Here is a 22,368-nt window from a genome sequence, read left to right on the forward strand (position 1 = left end):
ACGTATAGACTCTTAATAGAACCTTATGGACAGGTTGCAATTGTAGTTTATATTGGTGCATACACAGGAGTTTCCATCACTCCAACCATTTTGTCTGGAGTGACACCCATTCCCTGTTCAAAGTCTCCATGTGTGCTGGAGTGTATCACAGTCGTCAACCAGCAGGAGGCAAGAATACATTAGGGAACACACACTTACCTACTTTCACCTAAGGGCAATTTCATTTATACAGCATTGTGGGAGGAAACAGAAGAACCTGGAGAAAATGCATGCAGGCTCAGAAAGGACGTACTTACAGCAAAGAACCTCCTAGTTATGACTATCCTGAGCAAAACCAGCAATGACATTCTACCTGTTCTGAATTTAGATAGAAATGGAGACCAAGTGAGATGGTAAAGAGAACCCATATCTTATCTGATGAGAAGAACATCAAAACAGGTAGATGGCATCTTTGAGATGGTGCTGTTATTGTCAGCTCTCACCACCGCCTTGCTTTGGGAGCTAGCATTTCCATTGCTCCAACTAGCGGTGCGATGAGACTGATAGCGAGAGAAGGTGTAAATACATTTTTCACTTAGATCGTTTCCCATTCCCTACCATCACAGTGGGTGATTAACGTTAGTCAGAGCACAATCCTTCAAAACCAGCTGGAAAATATTCATGTTTCTATAACCCTTCAAGAAAGAGTCTCATCTGCTGTTGAGATGGCAGTTTTGCCTCTTAAAGATGCTTCAGCCGGCAAAATGGAGATAAACTGACTCATTACTAACCCAGTGGAGCAGATTAATTTGGAATTATTTGTCTTTGCACATAAGCACACTGAGTGGTCATCAATAGCAATGAGTCCCGAGTGTTTCAGTTGGATAAATCAAGTGATTCATGGCTATTTTCATTTTCACTGAGAGCAACATAAAGGACGTTTTTCCCCTCCACCTGGCGGATATGTTCAGGGCCAATGGCAAACCAAGACCTAGATGATTGTCATTAATATGCTGCAAATAAATAGGTGCTGAGTCCTTGATAGACTTGTCGCTGACAGTGGAAGTTAACCGGGATCGTTACCACTGTCGAAGACGTGACTCAACACGAGACGAAGAGAATGAGGTGTTGATGTGCGACTGCCGCTCCATTTCCACTTGGCCCCTAACCAAATTGCTTAGGAAACTGAGGTCTTCAGCTCAGTTCTCACAGAGCTGCAAATTTTAAAGCACTGTAAGAAAGAAAAGCAGAGATACAGGGATCTGCTCAAATGATACAGGCAGGTTAAAACTGCAAGTATGATTAAAACAGCTAGGTGTGGGGGGAGTTTTAAATTAGGTTTTCTTCGGCCTGAATGTATCAAAGGAGTACGCAGTGATAATACATGTATTTAGATGTATTAATCCTCAATAAGACCCAGTGAAACAGGTGGAAACCTCATTACTCACATCCCTTCGAGAACAATCAGCACCAAACACACGACTGTACAAAATGTGGAGCCCAACCTTCAGCTGAATGTGCAAATTAAAGATGGAAGGAGGTAAGAGAGGACACATGCGAGCCTCTCAGACCCAAATATCTGAAGTCTTAGCATCAAAGCCGACTGCCTTAGATTTAACGCTGATTGCATTGAGGCATGTTTTCATCATCCATAGATTGGCTCTTTTTTGAACAAAATACTCCTACTCTTTATATCCATAAACCCTCACAGACCAGCGCACCATCAGCTCTCTGCCAATGGCCTCTTCCAAAAGTAGATGATGATTCAACCTAATAAGATTTCAAAATCCTATTCTTTTAATTATTGCTCTCTTGATGAGATAGATAACAGGGAACACAGGCTGTGCTATTTTGGACCTAATTTCTCATATTTTCAGCACGATCACTTAGATTTAATGTTGAAAAGATGTCCTGTCTCTGCTTCATTTTGAAGTTGACAAGATATGTCAACCAGTCAGTGAAACAGATCTATTTGAGAATTCTCAGTGTGTAGTTCTTAATTTTAAAAAAGATGTCCATTGGTTCCCCCCTTTTTTCTCACTGTGGATCAGAAGACCCTGTGATTGTCAGTAATAATCATGTCCACTGATAACGGCCCTATTTTCACATGGAGTTTTACCCTCAAGTATCAGACTGACGAGTCTCTATGTGCAGTGAAGTTCAGAAAGAATTGGACCCAGTGCAGAAACAAAAAAGCTGTTTGGACATCTGCTTTCTTTTAAAACTGACCAGAAACACCGCAGAGTACTGTTAACGGAACAGTCCCAGCACAAAACATGAGCTTCACTGTTAAACACCTTTAAGAAACTGGTGGAACATCAGCAGTAAGAAGAGCCTGCTGATTAGTGATGGGCATCATGCAGCGAGCCTTATGGAAAGTAGTCGGTACCAGAGGGGAGTTCCCTTGTGAATGTTAAATCAAGGCAAATGAGAAAATATGTAGATGGACAGAAGCCAAGAGGCAGAGCTGAGGTAGCGTAATGAGTCTTCCTGGTCTAACTTTTAATAATAGATCTATTTATCAGCTCCAAAATCTTCAAAGTCTTCAAAGTCGGACATACAGAAATATGGAATCTGACAGGCAAAATGAATGAAATATGGACAATTTCCAACCCGTGTTGGCCATTACCTGATGAAATGCCTTTTAAAGGAAAATGTCTCCACTTCACAGTGATGAGGTTTAGCATTGATTGTCCATCAAAATCTCAATTTCAGAAACTTTTCACTTATTCCTGCAGTCTGTCGTCGTTTATCAACCACCACTGATGCTGTGACCACTGAAGCCACAACAGCGGGATAGTCCTGTCTACACTAAATAACACGGTGCCTCCAGGGCTCTCTTACATCAGACCATCCATTCTGACCACACACCATCTTGCGGTGATATAAAGCTCTTCTGAATTAATTTGAGAAAGAAAATCTCTTCAGTCTCATTGCTCTTTCTACACTTCACATCTATACTTCCTTGAAAAGATTCCATTAAAAACTTATATGTGAATGCAAACCCACTTAACCGGTGCTCCCAGAAGTGTTAGCCAGATGTGCTCAGGCATTTTTAGTGGAGTGTCGTTGATTTCCTACATACAGGAACTGTGTGACCTTTGACCCCATGAACCTTTTATAATGCAACAGTACACCAGTGCATCTGAAAGGCTTCTGTGTTTTTTTTTTTTCTACGACCACCTCCGCCGTCCTCTGTTTACTCCTGTGAATTGAAATGCACCATATAAAATGTGTATTTTTGAGTTGCAGCAGCTTCAAAATAAAAAATAAAAAAACAACAACATTTTTCATCAAACATTTGTCCCTGAAGGTCTATCTGCACTCTTGTGCACTGACTGACTGAGCGTAAACTGACACAAAAGTGTTTATGGCCTTATTAAGAGGAGATGTGTTCATTACCAGTGGCTGCAACGGGAATGTCAAGAAAAGAACAGTCGCAAAGGTCGCTCAGATGTGCTCCGAGTGTGTCTACTGCACGAGAACACAGAAACGTGATGTCTGTGCTGTTAATCAGAGATTCACCTGACTTTAACTGAACAGATGGGATGCACCGAGAATGGAAATGAGACAACGGTCTTAAAAGTGACCTCCAGAGTCTAAGAAGACCATCATCCTTCACATGAAGGCTGCGAGAAAGGCAGGACCCCATATGGGTGAATAGCAGACGACGATGTGGACAGGAACGGTGTTCTCCAGGAGCAGCAACGAATAATAGGCAACAAATGCAGGAGTTCATTTATTCTGGCTCAAAGAGAGACGCGAATGAGGTAGAAATGTTGACATGCTTCCCGCCTGACTGGCAGCCCTCATCTTTCTCCTCAGCTTTTGTGCCTGTTAACACAAGAGAACATTGAAGGTATTGTGAGCAAGGAGCCAATTTAAATGCAGATGTGACATGTGACTGTTGGGCCATTGTGCAGAGAACATTCGTACAAAAGTTCTCCAGCGTGTCGTCGTCATTGGACAACAGATGAGCCTTCTGGCGTTGATCAAGGTGTGGAATCAGTACATCTCCTGTCGGCTGAATGGGAAGATCTGGTTCTACGCGGTCATTTGCCAGTTTCCTTTGGCTGTGTCTTCCAGCGATAGTTTGTCTCAGTTCCAGCAACTTTCCCTCTGCTTTTCCTTCCACACACATTTTGTGTTGCAAAAACATCTTTCTGTAATTACTCCAACATGACCGGCAGCAAATAAAGGGCTCGGTTTAGGAGGTTTTGGCAAGGGTCATTTTTTGATTTTCAAGAAAGCGTGAAAAATGTCTGTATTTGATTGCCACGGCAGCCTGCTTGATGGACTGTACGACCTTGAGCTGCCAGGTTTGGAATCCTGAAAGGCTGGTTTTTTTTTCATGTGTTGGCACCGAAATTATTCTATCATTATCTCAGAGCAGGTAGACTCATGGACAGCCGAAAAACACATTTTTTGGGGGGTTTTTAATAATTAAATTGTTTTTACATGATTCCAGTAGCATCATTTTTGCTTCGTTGTCAGACAATCAGAAACTAGATGATATAGGATATGATGGGAGGATATATTATATCTATATTCATGAGTGTGTCTGTGTGTGAGAGAGAGAGGGGGGGAGAGTGTCATTGTTTTAGCACTGGTACTTCACAGTGGAGTGTTTTTTTCTTTTCTTTTCTTTTTCTTTGCTTTCTGAAATCAAAGACTTTAATCTTTAAAGACATCTTTAAACACAAATCCTGTGTGAGTTCTCATCAGTTGGCCCTGGTGTGCTGCTGTAGTGCAGACATGTACGTACATGTCAGCTGGAGCACCAGATCCAGTTCCAGAGTTCTAGTGGGAGGAGGGGACTGCTGTTCCCTCCCTGATCTGCCAAGCTCCCCTGTGACACTTACAACAATGCGGCGGCAGCATTAATGAATTTTAGTGGCGGCCACCTGCACTTAAATATCACCGTGATTGCACTTGTGACAAAGACATTTGATTGATGGATTTCCATTAGCATTTGTTTCATGCATCAGAATGATTAGAACAAGCAATAACTTAAAATGAGATGAGCATGTAGTTGATGTTGGATCCCTTGTGAACAAAAATGGAAAGCCACTAAAAGTATATTAGCTGCCGCGGTGGCTGACAGGGGCTGCTTTTTTGGGTGCGATTATGTTGAAACAAAAGCGGGTGTTCGACTAAAGCCTGCCTCTAGCTGTTGATCAGCAGCCACTCACCCTTAAAACGTCCTCTGACATCATCTGATTCACTTTACCTAGTTTAAGAACATTGGGCCTCATTCACGAACCGTTCTTACGAACAAATTTGTTCTTAAATCCCATTTACGAATATTTTACGAACATTGTGGCATTCACGATTTCTTCTTATCCTGGATTTATGCGTAGGTAAGAACAAATCCTACGAACACTCAGGAGTACTCTTACGCACATTTCAGTGCCGACATGTTGGCATGGTTGTGTTTTCTTCTCTTGTGCAGTTCAATAAAATTCAATATTACAATGATAATTCTGTCATATTTTTTATTTATTACATACATTATTCATTTATTTATTTATTTATGGGACTGCAGGCACGGCAGCTTTTACACGTTTATTTTTTTTACATTCTCGTTGATTTCTTTAAGTGTGTTGGCTATAGTCATCAGGGTTGAGGCAATTTTATCAAGCGTGGTAGCCATCCTTTCTTGATTGTTCAACACGGCGTCAGAATTCAGGCGTGGAGAGGCAAGGGACGCGAGTACGCGTGTTGGAGGTGGTATGGCTGCAGGACGGCTCCGTCTGTCCTTCCACAGGTTGGCTCTGTGGGACTTCATCTGTGAATAAATAGGCTAATAAGTCAAGCCATGGCTGCGACCCTCAGTCCAATACGTATTCCGATGCCACACACACTATGGTAAACTCCCCCGGTACTACAACTTTTAAATAAAGCTATTATTCCAGAAAATAAATAATCTTCCGATTCATCTGGTGCAGATGACGCACAGGGAGGGGGTGACAGTGTTGCCACGGGGCCCAGGTCTGTATCCAAACACTCAGCCGATGGTACACCTAAAGAGGTGGGGAAATTCAACAATCAATTAAAGTAAATAACATTACAATTACAGTATAAGATTTTCCCCATATAGGCTACCTGAGAGTGCCGTCTCCCCGATGATGGCCCCGACGCGTTGGTCCAACTCGGACAATCTTTTGGTGTCTGCTGTTCCTCCTCCAGTCTGTTGCGTCTCCCGTCGGAATTTAGCTATGTCTTTTTGGTTTCAGATTTAAGATTTTCACCTCCGCTACTGAGCGTCCTTCTCCTGACACTGCGTCCACTGCACGTGTGATTGCCTCCCATGTTTCCTTTTTATTAGTGCTGGTATTTATACAACCAGCACTAACACTACTGAATATACCCGGGATTTTGACGCCCTGTTGAACACTTCAAGACAAGGATTGGGCTAACATGCTTTGAAACATTGCCTCAACCCTGCTGACTATAGGCACCGCTTAAAGAAATCCACGAGGAAAAAAATTAAGAATGTAAAAAAAATAACATAATTAAACGTGTAATAAAGCTTGTGGCTCTGAAACCGCTCTCTCTCTATTTTTTTTACTATTTTGAGTTAGTGACTTAAAGACTGTTAGACTGAAATTGTGGACCAATAATTGCATTTTATTCCACAACACGGGCAATTAATTGCGCTCGAATCACCGTGAACCGCCAGGACGCACCTCCTTCCGGGGTTGTGGCTGCGGGGAGGAGGAAAGAGGGACAACAACGCTTCGTAAGCGATGTTGTGCAGGACCACAGCAGGGCCATGATCTCTCCGAACAGACCTGTAATACTGAGGGAGAGTCATAAGTTCGATGAAATAAACGTAATCTAAAGCAGATTTTATAACAAAAATAACTAATTACCTATCTGCGGTTTGTACAGCAATTTGCCACCTGCTGTGTCCAAACACATCCAGCGCCCCTTTAAAATGGCCGATGGGTGCGTTCAATGTGGAGCGACTGCGCGGCATTGCATCTGATTGAATAAAATTTCCTGTGAGATCTGAGGGTTTGGTCAGTGATGTCCAACAACCAGGGAGCCAGGGCATACCCCTCGATCCCCTATTAAAATCAATCAAGATAAAATCAAATAAAAAGGACAGCTTTGGCATGGTTTCCAATTTGGTTGATTAATGTTAAGTCATTGGCAACATTTAAGTAATTTTAAAATTCTCTGTAAATTACCCAAAATAGGAAATAAAATAAATAATAATAAATAAATATGACAGGAATTATCATTGTAATATTGAATTTTATTAAACTGCACAAGAGAAGAAAACACAACCATGCCAACATGTTCGGCACGAAATGTGCGTAAGAGTACTCCTGAGTGTTCGTAGGAATTTGTTCTACCTTACGATAAATCCAGGATAAGAAGAAAATGGTGAATGCCACAATCGTCGTAAAATGTTCGTAAGTGGGACTTAAGAACAAATTTGTTCGGTAAGAACGGGTCGTGAATGAGGCCATTGATTCTACTGTATTTGCTCTGAGCTCCATACGATATTTTTAATAAGCATTCAGCTGGCTTTGCATGCACGACTTTATGTCCTTGGTTTCACATCCCGTTTCTTTGCTGCCGAAGCTGCCGCTTAACGCTATTGTCCTCCCTGGAAAGAAAATGAGCCAATGCTGAGAAGGGCACATGGAGAGAAGAGCGGCATACATATGCCTGTCAAGTATTTAATATTTGTCTTCACAGATACAGGCTCCAAGCAGTGCTAAACACAGTAAATTTCACCCCTTGGATAAATGCACATCAATCCGTTCATGTAACATTCTGAATCAATTTCATGCCAGGATGAGGTTTTGGTTTCTCAGCGGTGGGTTAATGTGTTCCACAAAACTGCGGTGGAAAGATTCTCCTTCTCGCGTCCTGAAACTTTTCAAAAGTCAGAGCTGTGACCGTTTGCTTGTTTCCATTAGTGTGCCACCTCCCAGCGTGCAAAACATTAGGCCGGCAAGCCAAACTGCACAACAGACCAATCAAATGGTTCTTAGCACAACCTGGACACTGTCCACTCTTTATCCATATGGTCCATTTGTCCTCCAGTCTCACATTGAAAAGCATGGCATAGACACATCCTTGTACTTTGTGAAGACTTTAATAGACATAATACATCCTGCATCTCCTGACCCTCACCCTCACCCCCCAAACCCTGACCCTAGCTTAAACCCAATTCTAAGCTCTAAATTAAAATCAGGTCTCAACCCTTAAGCAGTCCTTTGTGAGGACCAGCCAGAATGTGCTCACGGTTAGTCAATGAGTATTTTTGGTACTTAGTAGTAGTTGTACCTACTTAGTAGGTACAAGTAGGCATCTGAGGCCCACTCTGATCAGCACTTGTGCCGTTGTAGCACATGTTTACCTTCTGGAATAACATCTTCCTGACCTGCGTCCCTCTGCAAAGGAGTTTCTCGTGGAGACTTTTTCAAACGACTAAAAGCTAAAGTTGAGGACATAATGATATCATGATTTAGTCGTGTTTTCTCACAGAACCCTTAAGCAGAGGTAGCAAACAATGACTGCAATGAAATATTTAGTTCACTGGTCCTTTTGACTCTCCACAAGACCTCCAATGACTGGAAAAACCATTTTAAAAAAGCCCAGAATGAGCAACAAATACAAAAAAAAAGTGGTTGCTCATTCAAAACTCAGGGGACACTCGACTCACTCGCGGAGTTTCTTCAGCTACTTTTAGAACCCTGGAGTTAAATTGATAAATGAGAAGAAAGAACCAAACAAAGAAATACGTGATTTAATAATGAATTCATTAAGTGAAGAGACTAAAACTAATTGTGTAGGTGTGAGATATTGCTTGCTTCAGGGCCTCTCTCCATGATTTGGTTGTTGATTATCTCATGTAAGATGCAAAAACCCATGATACTGTTGGATTTTCACGACTAATGGAGCGGTGAATGATGTGAAAACTGCAAGTGGCTGATGTGGACCCACGTAAAGACCAACCAGTTATGAGGAAGAATTAAATAAAAATGGAAATGATTGCAGCTATCTGTTGATGAAGATTGCGTTCTTGTGGGTTGTTCACTTGTTTTTGGTTTGATTCTAATTGGTTTCTGAATGGATTCTGATTGAACGCAGATCAGATCAGCTAATTTTGAAATTCTCTGACGACTCAGTCAAGCTAGAAATGTCCTGTACAGGTTCAGGGCAGCATAAGATTCAACACTGGAATGACTGTGACGTCTCCTCCACAGTTTATCCACCACAATCACGCTCGCTTCTGGTTTAGAGCCCTAACAACACACTCAACTCGGACTTGAAGACAGTAGATGACTTCTTGTCACAGCCCCATGCCCCCCACCCGCCTTTGTGTCACACTCCCGAATGCTGACAGAATATGATCACCATTAGGGGGCCCTGCCTTCAGCTCCCACTTCAACTCCTTTCAGTAGGTAGTAATGATTCTCATGGAGCAACTCGGGGATCATTAAAAAATCCATACGCTGGCTTCCACCCACCCAGAACGGTGGAGGGCTATTTCTAGCAGGCTCCCGAAAGCTGAAGAGAGTTTTTAATGAAGGGAGAGCCCAGGATGACAAAGACTGGGGGCTTTGTGCCTTAGCTCAGTCAGGAGAGGAGGATGAGCTGCACAACCTTCCTGAGCCCATTTCACACTGGAACCCTTAATTGAAACTGCCGTTGGTTCAGGAACATTTACATAATTAAACGTAAAGCAAGACTTTACAGTCAGCCAAAAAGTATGCAGAACAATTCACACACACACACACCACACACACACCACCACACACACACACACACACACACACACACAGGTTGTGGGGTGGAGAAGAGGGGGGCCACAGGCTGGCTGTTTCTTGGCAGTGATCCTATTGTTTCTCAATCAATCAATCAATCAATCAATCAATCAATGCAATCCAATCAATCAATCAATCTTATTTATATAGGCGTCTGTTACAATCAAATTGTTTCTAGGTGCTTTACAGAATCCCAGGGCCTGACCTGAACAAGCAACAGTGGCAAGGAAAAACTCCCCTTTAACAGGAAGAAACACTGAGCAGGAACCAGCTGCATATAGGGGGACCGTCCTGCTGATGGCCAGCTGGGTAAAGAGAGAGGAGAAGTGGGAGGAGGACGGTAGAGGAAAGAATAGTAGAGATCCTAAAATACATTATATTAATTAAAATAAACTGGTAGAGTTGAGTTGATGTGGGGTCAGCGGGGTCGGAGGTCGTAGGTCAGCATACAACTATGAAGGTGGCGATACCTGTAGATGAATACAGAGTATCTGCTCCTCACTGTAGCAGATACTGGTTAGACTGGTCGGTTGATGCACATCAGAGGCTCGATCCAGCACTCCTGTCCTGACAGCAGGTTCTACTGATATAACCTCCACGGGTCCTGATGGTCTTAACACCGTTTTGGAAAGAGCACCCTTCTAGAAAATCTTTGTGCAATTGTACAGATAGAGGTTCTGTTCTGTATGTCTGGGATTCCTTGTGCAAACCAATGTGGCTTCAGGTACCCTGAACTGTACCACCGGTAACTAGAAGTTAAAGGGGAAAACAGGAATGCTTCATGCAAATCCATGTAAAAGACTTTTTCTCTCCAATGCATTTTTCATTGTCACCTCAACACAAGTGAAACAGATTCACGGTCACTTGTATTTTGTAATGCACAAATTATTACGGTATATTGGTTTGTATAAATGCAGTTATATGTCATCTTTAAGTTGTTTAAAACATGATGTTTTAGCTTGAGCCTGGTCCCCCAGGAGTGGCAGAAACACTCTGGTTTCCCCACAGAGACGTGCAGGTAGTTAAGCTGCCCCTGAATTCTCCTCAGTGAGCCACAAGCTGTACCCGCAGACATCCTGGAACATGATGAGAAAGAAGGCCCGCGGAACCAAACAAGAACCAATGTTTCAAGCCATGACATAAATGCACTTTTTAGAATTGGTCTGTTTACTTTTAATCAACACCCAAGTTAAACAATGGATTGAGTTATTGAACATTTATGTCTCTAATTTCCATATTTATTTGTTTCAGTCCTTTCTCGTTCCGAAGAAATCTCCATATATTTCTATATACGTATATGAAAACATGCCATATTAACAATTCTCATGTTGCATGTTGGTCAGGTTGCAGCATGTCTGCAGAGTTGCGGGAGGAAAAAAAAAGCTTTATATGTTGCTTTTCTAAACCAGAACAGATGCATCAATGAATACATTTGTGAAAGTGCATTTTACTCAGCTCCAACAGATGGTGGATGGTTTGTTTGCATCTTGGCCAGGCAGGGTGGCTGTTGGTGAGGAAAACATTAGTCTGTAAAAACAAAGATGGGAGAATTAATTGGATTGCCACTTTCATTCTAATGATGACGATCACAATGGCGAAGGGGAAATTATGATTTAATGGGATTGCAGCAGTATCCATGGGGGTTACTGTGTTAAAATTATTTTAACACACTCAACTGTGAATATATAACAACAAGCAATATGTCTTCACCAAAGACAACTGCTTTGACTGGCAAGTTTGACATTTGACGTGACTGTCCATATTGCTGCGCTGCTGCCCTCAGTATTCCTTCATAAAAAAAATATTTTTGTCGAGGGTTTTGTTGATACCCTGACACACTGCTGCTCATACTGTATTTCCTTCATCTTCTGGGATTGTTTGGTATAAAAACATTGTAATTTCATTTTGCTTTCTCTTTCAGAACACGTTTAACATGGACAGAACCCATTTTGATTAATTTGGGCTGTAGACTTTTAGCTTGTTTTTTCACTTTGACAATGAATAACTTTACAAAAAAAAACTCTTGTAAAAAAATAGCCTTTATATTAACAGTTGATTTTTAAAAAGAACAAAAGCAGAAAAAATACAAGAAGGTTTTTATAGACATTGTAGCTTTAAGAAAATTAAATAAAATATACAAATCATACTGAAGATTATCTTACTGCAGCTTTCTTGTTGTATTGTATTCATAATTGTGTCCATTTTTCTCTTACACATTTTTTTCCCTCTGTATCATTTTTGACAAGACAATTCAAATGCGATGGGAAGCAACCATAGACGCCTCTGCAGTTGTACATATGCCATCTAAAAACACATTTGTGGAGTTAAAAAAAAACCCCAAAAAACAACCCAGACCTTTATGAATATTTGACTGGCACATTTTTAGAGCCAAAATATCTCTGCCAAGACCTCAAAGAAAGGGAATATCAGTGAGCCCAGTTGAAGTGTGTTGAGTACACACACTGTAATTAGCTTTAATGAGGCTGTAGCAGATGTGTGATATGTAAAATATCATGACATTAGCAGATGTAAGTTTTGAGGGGAAGCCAGTCCTTTGCACGTATTATTTAGTTATTTAGTTATTTTGTTCGTTAGTTAGTTAGTTACTTATTTTAACAGGCTACAACTGCCAAAGTACCTTATGCGGCGGTTTATTAATAGTGTTAACACCGCGGTCCTAAAGTTGCCTTTTGGTGTGCAGACATCAGAGCCACTGTTAGGTGTTTCTTAACCCCAGCATTTCTCCATTCATCCCTGTCTGACAGCTAATTCCATCCAGGCGTCGGTTTCCAAACAGCGGCTACAGAGACCATAGAATGGGAAATTCTGCATAGGCCAAGAATTTCATTTATTCTCAATTCCCAAAAAGGAAGAGTGGGGGAGGGATGCAATCCTAACACTTTTGCTAAAGCACAAAGTGTGCAGGTGCAATCAGCGCCACGCTAAAACCTTTTAATTAACAGCATCTATCATCATTAGACAAATAGTCAGCCAACAGTCTCACTGTTAACTCTTAGAAAGTGAAGCGAGGAGAAAAGTAAATGATTGCACCGCTCCTGATTTTCGACCCTTTGGCGTCAGCTCGGTCTTTGCAGCGTGGCTCAGAAAACACATCCGTCTAAATCAGGCCCAGTTAATCAGTGGGCAACTGCTGGCTGCTATCCTGTGACTTGCTGGATTCAATATGGGGCTACAACTAATGCCTGCTGATGCATGTGATGGCTGCACACTAATTATTATAGTTTGCTGCATTTAAATGAGATTGACCTTTGGTTGGGGATATTTGTCATGCTGCTGCTGCTGGAATAAGTATCGCTATATTTGTCCTCCGTATCCAAGCTGCAGTGACTTTGGTCCTTTCTGTTAAAAATCTTTCTTTTTTTGGTAAAACTCATCTTAACGCTGTTTGTTCTATTGTGGAGTGCTTCAACCTTGAACACTAATTGATGAGAAGGTGACCAAAACAGCTTGAATGTATCGACTGCTTTAAAATGGCTTTCAATGAGGAATAGTGGATATGGTGCATTCACTGCATGCTTGATTTGAAATGACAAGCACCAAACATTATACAAAGCTGATCAATTCAGTGCATGGTTCGTGTTTGGAAATGATTTCATGCCTTTTTACTTTTACTATGTCTCTTTTAATCATCACTGCTGCGTGTGTGACACAATGGTTCTATGTTTGTGTGTTTGTGTCAGGCAGAAGTTTCCGTATTGTCACTTTTCGGGTTGTTTAGCTCATCAAGTAGCAAAATGGTATTCAATTGTGTGATCTCCCTTATTTATTCCCTTTATTTATTCATTCATTTTATATTGAGAGGCCCGAGACAAAATTAGATTTTACAAACTGCAGTGTGACTGTGGTCAAACTGTAAACACTACCGTAATTGTTGCATTACAGAGACTGAAGCGTCTAATGAATCACTGGGGTTGACTCTGTATGTTCTCAGCCTCATTCCTTGTGGGGAAAGCCTTGTTGCTTTTAGTGCTGAGTGTTGCAGCAGTTCCTTGAAGGGCTAATATGCAATGTAACAGCTGCAAACTCTGCAACACATACAGAATAATAACATGTATATTCTGCATCGCCTGAAATAAGGAGAAATTGACTCCTTCATTTATGCTGCTGTCGATCGATACAATGCCTGGACAGTATAACTACAGATACCACTGTAATTTGGCACATTAATCTGTTAGTCACACTGTTGGCTGCAATAATACCAAAGAAGTTGATGTCATCTTGACAAGCGTGTATAAAAGCTAATGAAAGAGAGCGGCCCTGGGAAAATAGGGGGTAATGCAAAGATGATGCACTGAAATTCACATAGCATATTCTTTACATACACACTGCATTTGCAGGGTTCCCCTAATTAGATCGTCTTCGCATATTTTCTGGTTTATTTGAGGCAGGACTGAAAGCACGAAATAATTATCGGATACCTGAGATGGGAGGATTTTCCATTCTGATCTCTTTCTCTGGTCTGTTGACCATCTGAAATGAATTGTTTGTCTTTGCTGCAGTTTAGACAAGCCGATTGATTAGATTAGATTAGATTAGATTAGATTAGATTAGATTAGATTAGATTCCATTACATTATATTACATAACATTACATTAGATTGGTCAAAATATAAAATACCCCCAACAAAACAGAGTGGTGATATTTGCCTAACTGCTGGTACCTCCTTGTTAGGGATGAAACATGATATAAATATTATTGGCAGTTCTTGTTGAACTTAGTGTACAACAGATCAAACCTTGATCAAGCGGTTGATCATTCCAGTCCGATATTACATTTCAACAGAAAGTCGAATGTTCACGTTGGTCAAATGAATCTCCATCTCAGGAAAGGGGAGAGGTTTTCTATGAGCAAAGAGGAAGAGTTCAATAAACAATGTTGAGGCCCCAATGGCACCTAATGGGAGCACCCAGGGTGCAGCTGCTGAAGCTTTTAACAGTGGGGGGGAGTTCTTCAGCCAGAAAACCAGGGCATATCATTCAAAATAAAACTCAAATATGTATTACTGATATTAGTTTATATATTGATAAGAAAAGTTAAGTAACATTAACAACTAGTTTATTTTGTTAGTTATGTGACAATAATTGCCACTTACAAGTAAAATACTAAAATGATGAATGAACAATGAAATTTGATTCATGACGACTGCTTAATGATTTAATTCCAGGGAGTTCAGCCACTGGAAGGTGAGCAGCCTGGCAACAGAGAAGAGAGATTTCCTCAAAGCACCGCTGCCCTTAGCGCCAGAGTTCCTACGCAACCTGCGGTTATTGGGGCGACGGCCAACCCTGCAGCAAATCAACGAAACCTCATCAAGAAATACGGAACCCACTTCCTCATCTCTGCTACCCCTGGGAGGTAAGGCAGGACCGCAGGTGACGTGCTGTTCGCAGGTTAGTGGTGTGTCGAGGTGTTCTAGAAATAGAGGAGTAGCTCATTAGAGGTCTCAGAGGAATCATAGGAAGTATAATGCAGCTGGCAATCGCCTCGCAGAAGTGCTGCTACTGTAGAAGGGTTTAAATGGCCTTGTAAAAAAAAGAAGACAAAGAAAAGAAAAGATGTAAAAAAAAAAAAAACACTTCAAGCCAGGAACTTGCTAGATTGAGCCCAGGTGCTTCTTTACTCAACCTTCCCACTGATCAGCCCTGGACACAACATGAGACGGAATATATTGACCCATTTTTCCATGTTGCTCATCTTTTGTTTTCTGTTTTAAATTAATTTCTAAACCAGTTCCCTCAGAACAAGCTGCCCGACCCCAATGTTTTGGTATTTCTTACAGTATTAATGCACTGCTGAGAGCGGTCAGCAAACGGGAGGTGTACAGAGACACCTTTGACAGCTGTTCTTTATGAACTGACTTCCTAGAAAATCAATGGTGTGAGTACATTTCATCAACTTCTGTAAACATTAGTTTGAAGCGTCTGGTGGAAGGGTGGCACACCAGGGTACTCAGATCAGAAACTAAAAGGAGGCTTCTCATTTGTAGGACAAAAAAAATGGGATTAAAATGATAATAAATCACCATCATCTGCATCAAACTTCAGCCATAGAGGGGCTGTGACTGGGATGTTAGCTGAACCAGGAGCTGAAGGATAAGGGTTAGTTTAAATAGATACATTCAAGGCTCCTTAAAAAGTAAATCCAAATCAGCCAATTTGCTCATGGTATTATTTTCAGCTGTTCAATTCAACTTAACTTTATTTATACAGCTTCTGTTACAGTTAAGATTATCTGTAGGTGATTTACAGAAGCCCAAAGGAGGGGGGTTATTCAAAGGTGGTAATGCCATCGAACTTTAACCTTCAAAGTTTAGCAGCATAGCTAGGGTAAGATTATCCAATCTGGTTCTATGAACATGAACTCAGCAATCATACTGACTAAAAATTTACTGAGGAAGCTAAAGCCCCCACCCCCCCATTCTACTGCTAAAACCACCATTAAACCACTCTGAGAGCAGATTGTTCGACTGGGGTGATCTGGTGCTGTTAGATTCTCCAGATAGGATGGAGATTGGCCTAAAGTCTATTTTGGATTTTATCAGGTGATAAAGAGAAGACAGTATAGGAGAAGATTAACCTCTTTAGCTAAATCCTGTCAGAACTAATTTTTGTATTAGAGGCTTCTAAAAGAATTGTTAGACTTCCTGCTAACACTGAATTAGTTATCCAGCCTGGATGTAACAAATGCTGGAAGAGCATTTCAGCATCATTCTGACCCAGATTGATCGTGATCTTTGCAATGTTACACTAATAACCTGGGTTCATAGGTTATCATTCAGATAAATATAGCCGAGTGTCATCAGCATAGCAATTACAATTTATTCCAGGCTGCTGAATCAAGTTTCCTCTGGAAAACAGGTAAAAATGTGAAGAATTGGTCCAAGTGAAAACCTTGTGGAACTCTATGACTAACCCTACTCTATGAAGAGGAAATATCATCAGCTTGGGTATCTACTGGTATATGATCTGTGCCAGTCTACTGCTGTCCCTCAAATCCCGGTTTCACCAGGTTCTTTAACAGGATGCTATAATTAACTGAATCAAAGGCAGCACTAAGGGCAAACACAACCAGTATTGAGACCAATTCATGCTCTGAACCTTTGACAAGATCATCGGGAACTTTCACAAGTGTTGACTCTGTGTTGTATGAGCTCTAAAACCTGACAGAAACATCTTAACCAGACTGTTCCTCTTCAGTTGATCAAGTATCGAGTCACCACCACCTGCTCAAGAACTTCAGAGATGAAGAGAAGGGAAAGGAACATAGCAGCAGTGGTCTGATGACTGTGACCTTGTTAGTCGGGGGAAAATAATCTGTGACTAAAGAAAAATTCATCTGGCTTGGAACAGAACTGCAAATCAAGGGAAAAATATCCTACAGAAAGTAGTTGGGATTGGGTCTGAGACATTTAGTGGACTTAGATTTGCTAATTAAAGAGGTTGTCTCACAAAAGTCTGTAAGTTAAAAGGAATTTAAGGGCTCCTTAGGGCCTCCAGGTGTTTCTAGAGTGAAAATGTCTGCTGACTGTCTAACAGAATAAGTAATTTTCTCTATAATTGTTAAAATTTTACGAGTAAGGAAGCTGGTGAAGTCATCACTATCAAGGAAAAAAGGTACATGTGGCTCCGCTATGACCAGTTTGGCTACAGAGCTGAAAAAAAACCTTGAGTTTCTTGTTGTTTTGTTCAATTAGGGAAGAATAACAGGCAGTTCTGTCGATGGAGGGTGTTTTTAGACCCTCCAGGCTGGATGACAGCCTTTTATTTTGGAACAATCCTACTCTTTTATGGACCTTTGTGCTTTCTGCTAATCTGTGGATTCCACTATGCGGAGAAGCTGCTCTGATTCACTGTCTTATTTCTCAGCATTGAGGGTGCTGCAACAAGAAGGATGACATTTACGGCTCCATCTACATGAACTTGCTGCACTATAAGTTAACACCTGGGCGGTTCGGTGCAAACTTGTTGCAAATAATGTGATGTTATTGAAGATAAAAAAAGAGGGCTTTATAGTATCTAATGAAATGTTAAATAATTTACTGTGTTTATGTATATCAGTGTCTTTTGAGAGTGACAAAGTTAAACTTCATCCACAGGGGAGGAGTCTCTAACCATTTTTCTGGACAAGCAGAAGCTGAATAAAAAGTCTGAGAGCAACAGCAACAGCTCAGTGGTGTCTCTGGAGCTCCTGCATCAGCTGGCGGCCTCCTACTTCACAGATCGCGAGAGCACGCTCAGGCGCTTGCACCACCTTCAGATCGCCACCTCTGCTATCAAGGTACAGCACACATACATAAAACACCTATGCAAATTTCCTTTTTTTACCTGCTACATGTTGGACTGGGGTCGTGGGTCCACAAACAGCCACCCATCAAGGCAGAGAAGAAAACATAAAACTGTCCCTCCAGGATGCATCGCTGCACGCTGCACCCATAACAAATAGTACTGCTTGCTCTGAAGCTATAGGCGCAAACAATCTTTTTAAGGGTGAGAGATGAGAGAGCTTGCAAGGACATTTTTTTTTGTTATGACAGGCTGGATTTACAGCACAGTGTGTGTGAACTGTAGCCTGCAGAGGCACTAAAGTGTGGCAAATGTCAAGTATCTTAAAGTACCTGTGGGGACAGAGTATTTATGCATACTGTACTCTGCTGTAGGCCAGCTGTTGTGTCTGTGTGTGTGCGTGCATGTGTGTGCGTGCATGTGTGTGTGTGCATGTGTGTGTGTGGGGGGGGGCTGAATGTGCATGTGCAAACCTCAGAGCTGCTAAGAACTTGAATAAATGAACAGGCTTTTGAGGTCATTTGTTTATTTGTTTACCTGCACACTCTGTTATTGTTCCTCGCAACCTGATGAGGAGAAACACATTTATTCATAAAAACCAAACAAGCTTTCAGGTCCTCTTTTAATTTTAAACTGCATTAATCCCATTACCTTTTCTGCTGCTTGTACCTCCTTCAGTTATCTTTAGACAGGGAAAAACATCTCAGAAATACATTTTTCACACTGAAACACATTCACACTTTGACAGCAGGTGTGTGGGTGGCCTGTCGTTGCTTTTTTGCATCAGCTCGAATAGCAAATCTGACTGAAATGAATGTTTGTTGTGCATCATTTTTGTGTGCGTCGTGACTAAGGTGACTCATTATAAAGTGCTCCACTGTGCTTCATGCACTGCTGTCTAATATGTGCAACGACAATAAAAATAAGTCTGTTTTTGAAGAGTCAGGCATGTGTGTGATTTATGTTGCCATGAGAGACTTTGAAAGGGACTGAAGCGCTTTCCAAATGTGTTCAACAAACCCGCTAAAGTGGCCCCGTCCAAAGGACAAACAGGCAGGCTCACAATTCACAATATAATGACATCATTTGAGTTCAGAAAAGCAGAGCTGGAACATGATTATGATTTTTAAGATGTTACCAAAGTCTTATAAGAAAAAATAATTGGAAGACATGTATTCCGGAAATAATCCCAAACTCCCACAAAGCGATGCTAGTCTCAACACAACACACAGCAGATGAGTGATCATTTGTCTTTGGTGCTGCTGGGTGTGAAGTAGTTAAAACATGGAACATATATTTTCATATATTCCTCAGCTGTAGCCAGAATCATCTTCAGATCCAGCTTCATCTTTTTGCTGTATCATTAATGCTAAATATCCCATATATATAGCGAAAACCAAACCACACTTTAATGTGTAGAAGAGAAAAACAACAAGCATGATCTTCTTTGGCGACTGGGGCATGAATACTTTATCTCAGTCATGACAGCTCCCATTAGGCCACAGAACCACATTATCCACTCAGCATGAATTAATTAGGAGCAGAAATCTTACCCATTTTGATACATTTGTGTCTGTGGGGAGAAGCTAATGAATGAATGTTGCACTAAAGTATTCCATTATCTTCCACCAAGCAATCAGCAACTGTAGATAAGTAAATGGTGACCATTAAGATCTGTTTTCAACATCAATTTGTGCCTTCTGGTTCCGGCGCAGTGATATTCTGTGACAAAAGGGCTGCATTTAATTTATATTCAACGGCTGGTCTTGAGTCAAACAATAAAGTACTCATTTTATAGGAAACTCTGCTTTCATTGACACAGAAGACAAGAAGGACGCTCATAAATAAACACTTTTGTTGCACCGTTTAATTTAACAGAGTTCAAAATTAGGCCCTGTGAGTTTGGCTTGTGCATACCATCGTTTTGATGTCAAAACCTTGAATGTGACGTCTCCAGAAAGGCCCCAATAGGCCCAGGCTTTGTGTGTCCCACAAGTTCACCTAAAATAAGTGAATGTTAACTTTACTCAGGGATGTAACTGTCAGAAGTAACTGAACTGTGAGTCTAATCATTATCTTAAGCTGCCTCCTGCCTTATCACTTTAACATGCAACTTACCAAAGCTCTCTGTGCTTTTTGCTGTGTGTAGCTCAAAACCAGTGGTTCCAGCTGTTCGACTTAAACCAGAGCTACATGTTTACTGATACAGCATTTAAATGATTGATTATCAGTGAAGCTTTGGGAACTGAGCTGGTAGATCAGGGCAGAGACGACTGGAGCTACGTGCAACCACAATGAGCTGAGCAACCACAATGAGCTGAGCAAAACTCAGTTCAGTTTCAACGAGTTAGGAGAAGAAACGAGGTGCAACACTGGAGACACAGACAGAAAATGCTGCAGCGTGGTTGAGGAAACTGTTAAATCTGAAAACAGCTCATGTCCTTTTCACAACATACTTAATAAACCTTTAAAAATCTTTAATCTTTAAATTAGTTGCACCGTCCCTTTTCAGAGGAATATAGTCGTTCCTGCTGCTCGTCGGAGATAATGTTGAACTGAACAAAAAGAAACAGTGATGTTTGAGAATCTTTTCATGTGACACTCTGGACCACATATTATTATAGCAACAGTCATCCAGCCAGACGCATGCTGTGAGATTGCTTCCACATGAAAGGAAAACAGCATATTATCACCTGAATCCTCTGCTGAGTACAAATGTTTTTTGCCCCCGGAGTTTTAAATATGATTTTGTATTATCACAAGTTTCTGTTGTCACATCAACATTGACCAAGATTAGCAAGTTATAGTTGAACATTAAAGAAAACAACCACAAATATGCAGATAAACCTGATTGCCGGTCTTTCAGGACAGCATTGAGATGATGAATCTTATTAAACATTGACAGGTTTTTCGCAGCGCACACGCTCAAGTACTTGATCAGCCAAAACACAAAATATAAAGAACAGCATCTCTCACATGTGCCTCTTAAATGAGCTCTATTATTCCAGACACCCACTGCGGTGGGTCCTTGCCAGGTCAACTCATCACCCAAGAACAAGCGACACTGAGTGGGATGTACTTGACCCTGTGCCCACATACACGCCTCTGGGTAGCACAATGTGGGAGATGGCGAGGGTGATACTGCACATTATCATGGCCTGCCATCACATTTCCAGTGCTGACTGCAATTTTCCTGTCTTGTCACACTGTGTGAAAACTGGCGCGTCCGAACGAAGGGAACTAAAGGACTGTTTTACTGCAGTTGTCAGAACGCTACCATACCATAAAATCAAAATAATGTTGTTGTAAAACATCACCGTGAACATAATCACTTTATTGACAATAGTACAGTAAAGGTTATGTAGGAGAAAAATGATCCCAGCCTTTAATCATATGAGGCTCTGCTTTTACCCAAGTATCTCATATTCTTCTGTAGTATGAAAGTCATATGTCATGATGTCATTAATTCCATCTGATAGCAGTAAATCCACATTTGCCGCGTTCAGGCCAGACAATTTATGAAGTTAGGAAGTTTGCATTCTGCTCCTGGCCATTCATTTACACTCATTACCTTAAATTGTTGTGAAGTCAATAAGACAGCTCAGGACAAACATTTTCTTTTTCGGTTTTAAAGGAATAAATGATTCCCTGAAGCTGCAGACGGTTGGGTTCTAAATGTTTCACAGGCAGGAGGAAATACTGCGGTTTGCTACAGCTCTGTACAAAAACAAATCTGTTTATTTGTGCTCGGAAAAAACAGCGATTCACTGTATGTCATCCCCATGCTGATGGATGGCATCAGAAGAATATTTTATGCTTTGATATCAGACAAAATCCTTCTCAACATCAGGCCGAACTCAAAAAGTCATCATACCTGAGGAGGTGGTTTTACATAAAACATCATTTTGCTTGATTAAATTCAACTTTAGTTATTATTTTAGCTGTGTCTACACAGAGTTTGACTTCATACGTTAAATGTTCTTCTCTTTCTCTCAGTCTTACAAGTACTAACACATGATCTGTCCATCACTGAGGTATACTACTGCTATTTAGTCTATTTTATTTGTTTACATTTTGATTGAGCATTTAACAAATTAAACATTTGACAAATTTACTGATTAGTAACAGTCACTCCTGTTAGTATTAGTTAGCATATTAATGTGCAGAGATATTGTAGTTGCTTTCTGTAAAATGAATTTCTGGCTTTACCTCAACACAATTTAAACACCTACATAAACTCTCACTGTATTTAGTTAAAAACTCTTGAACACTTAGTCAGAATAATACTTATAAGA

The 22,368-nt window shown here is 40.9% G+C and overlaps 1 pseudogene; it reads left to right on the forward strand.

The window, feature by feature from the left end:
* The window catches only part of LOC115248199 (BMP/retinoic acid-inducible neural-specific protein 3-like), a 42,575-nt pseudogene that overhangs the window by 5,983 nt on the left and 14,224 nt on the right, over positions 1–22,368 (forward strand).

Source organism: Takifugu rubripes, unplaced genomic scaffold (assembly GCF_901000725.2).
Source record: "Takifugu rubripes unplaced genomic scaffold, fTakRub1.2, whole genome shotgun sequence".
NCBI lineage: Eukaryota > Metazoa > Chordata > Actinopteri > Tetraodontiformes > Tetraodontidae > Takifugu > Takifugu rubripes.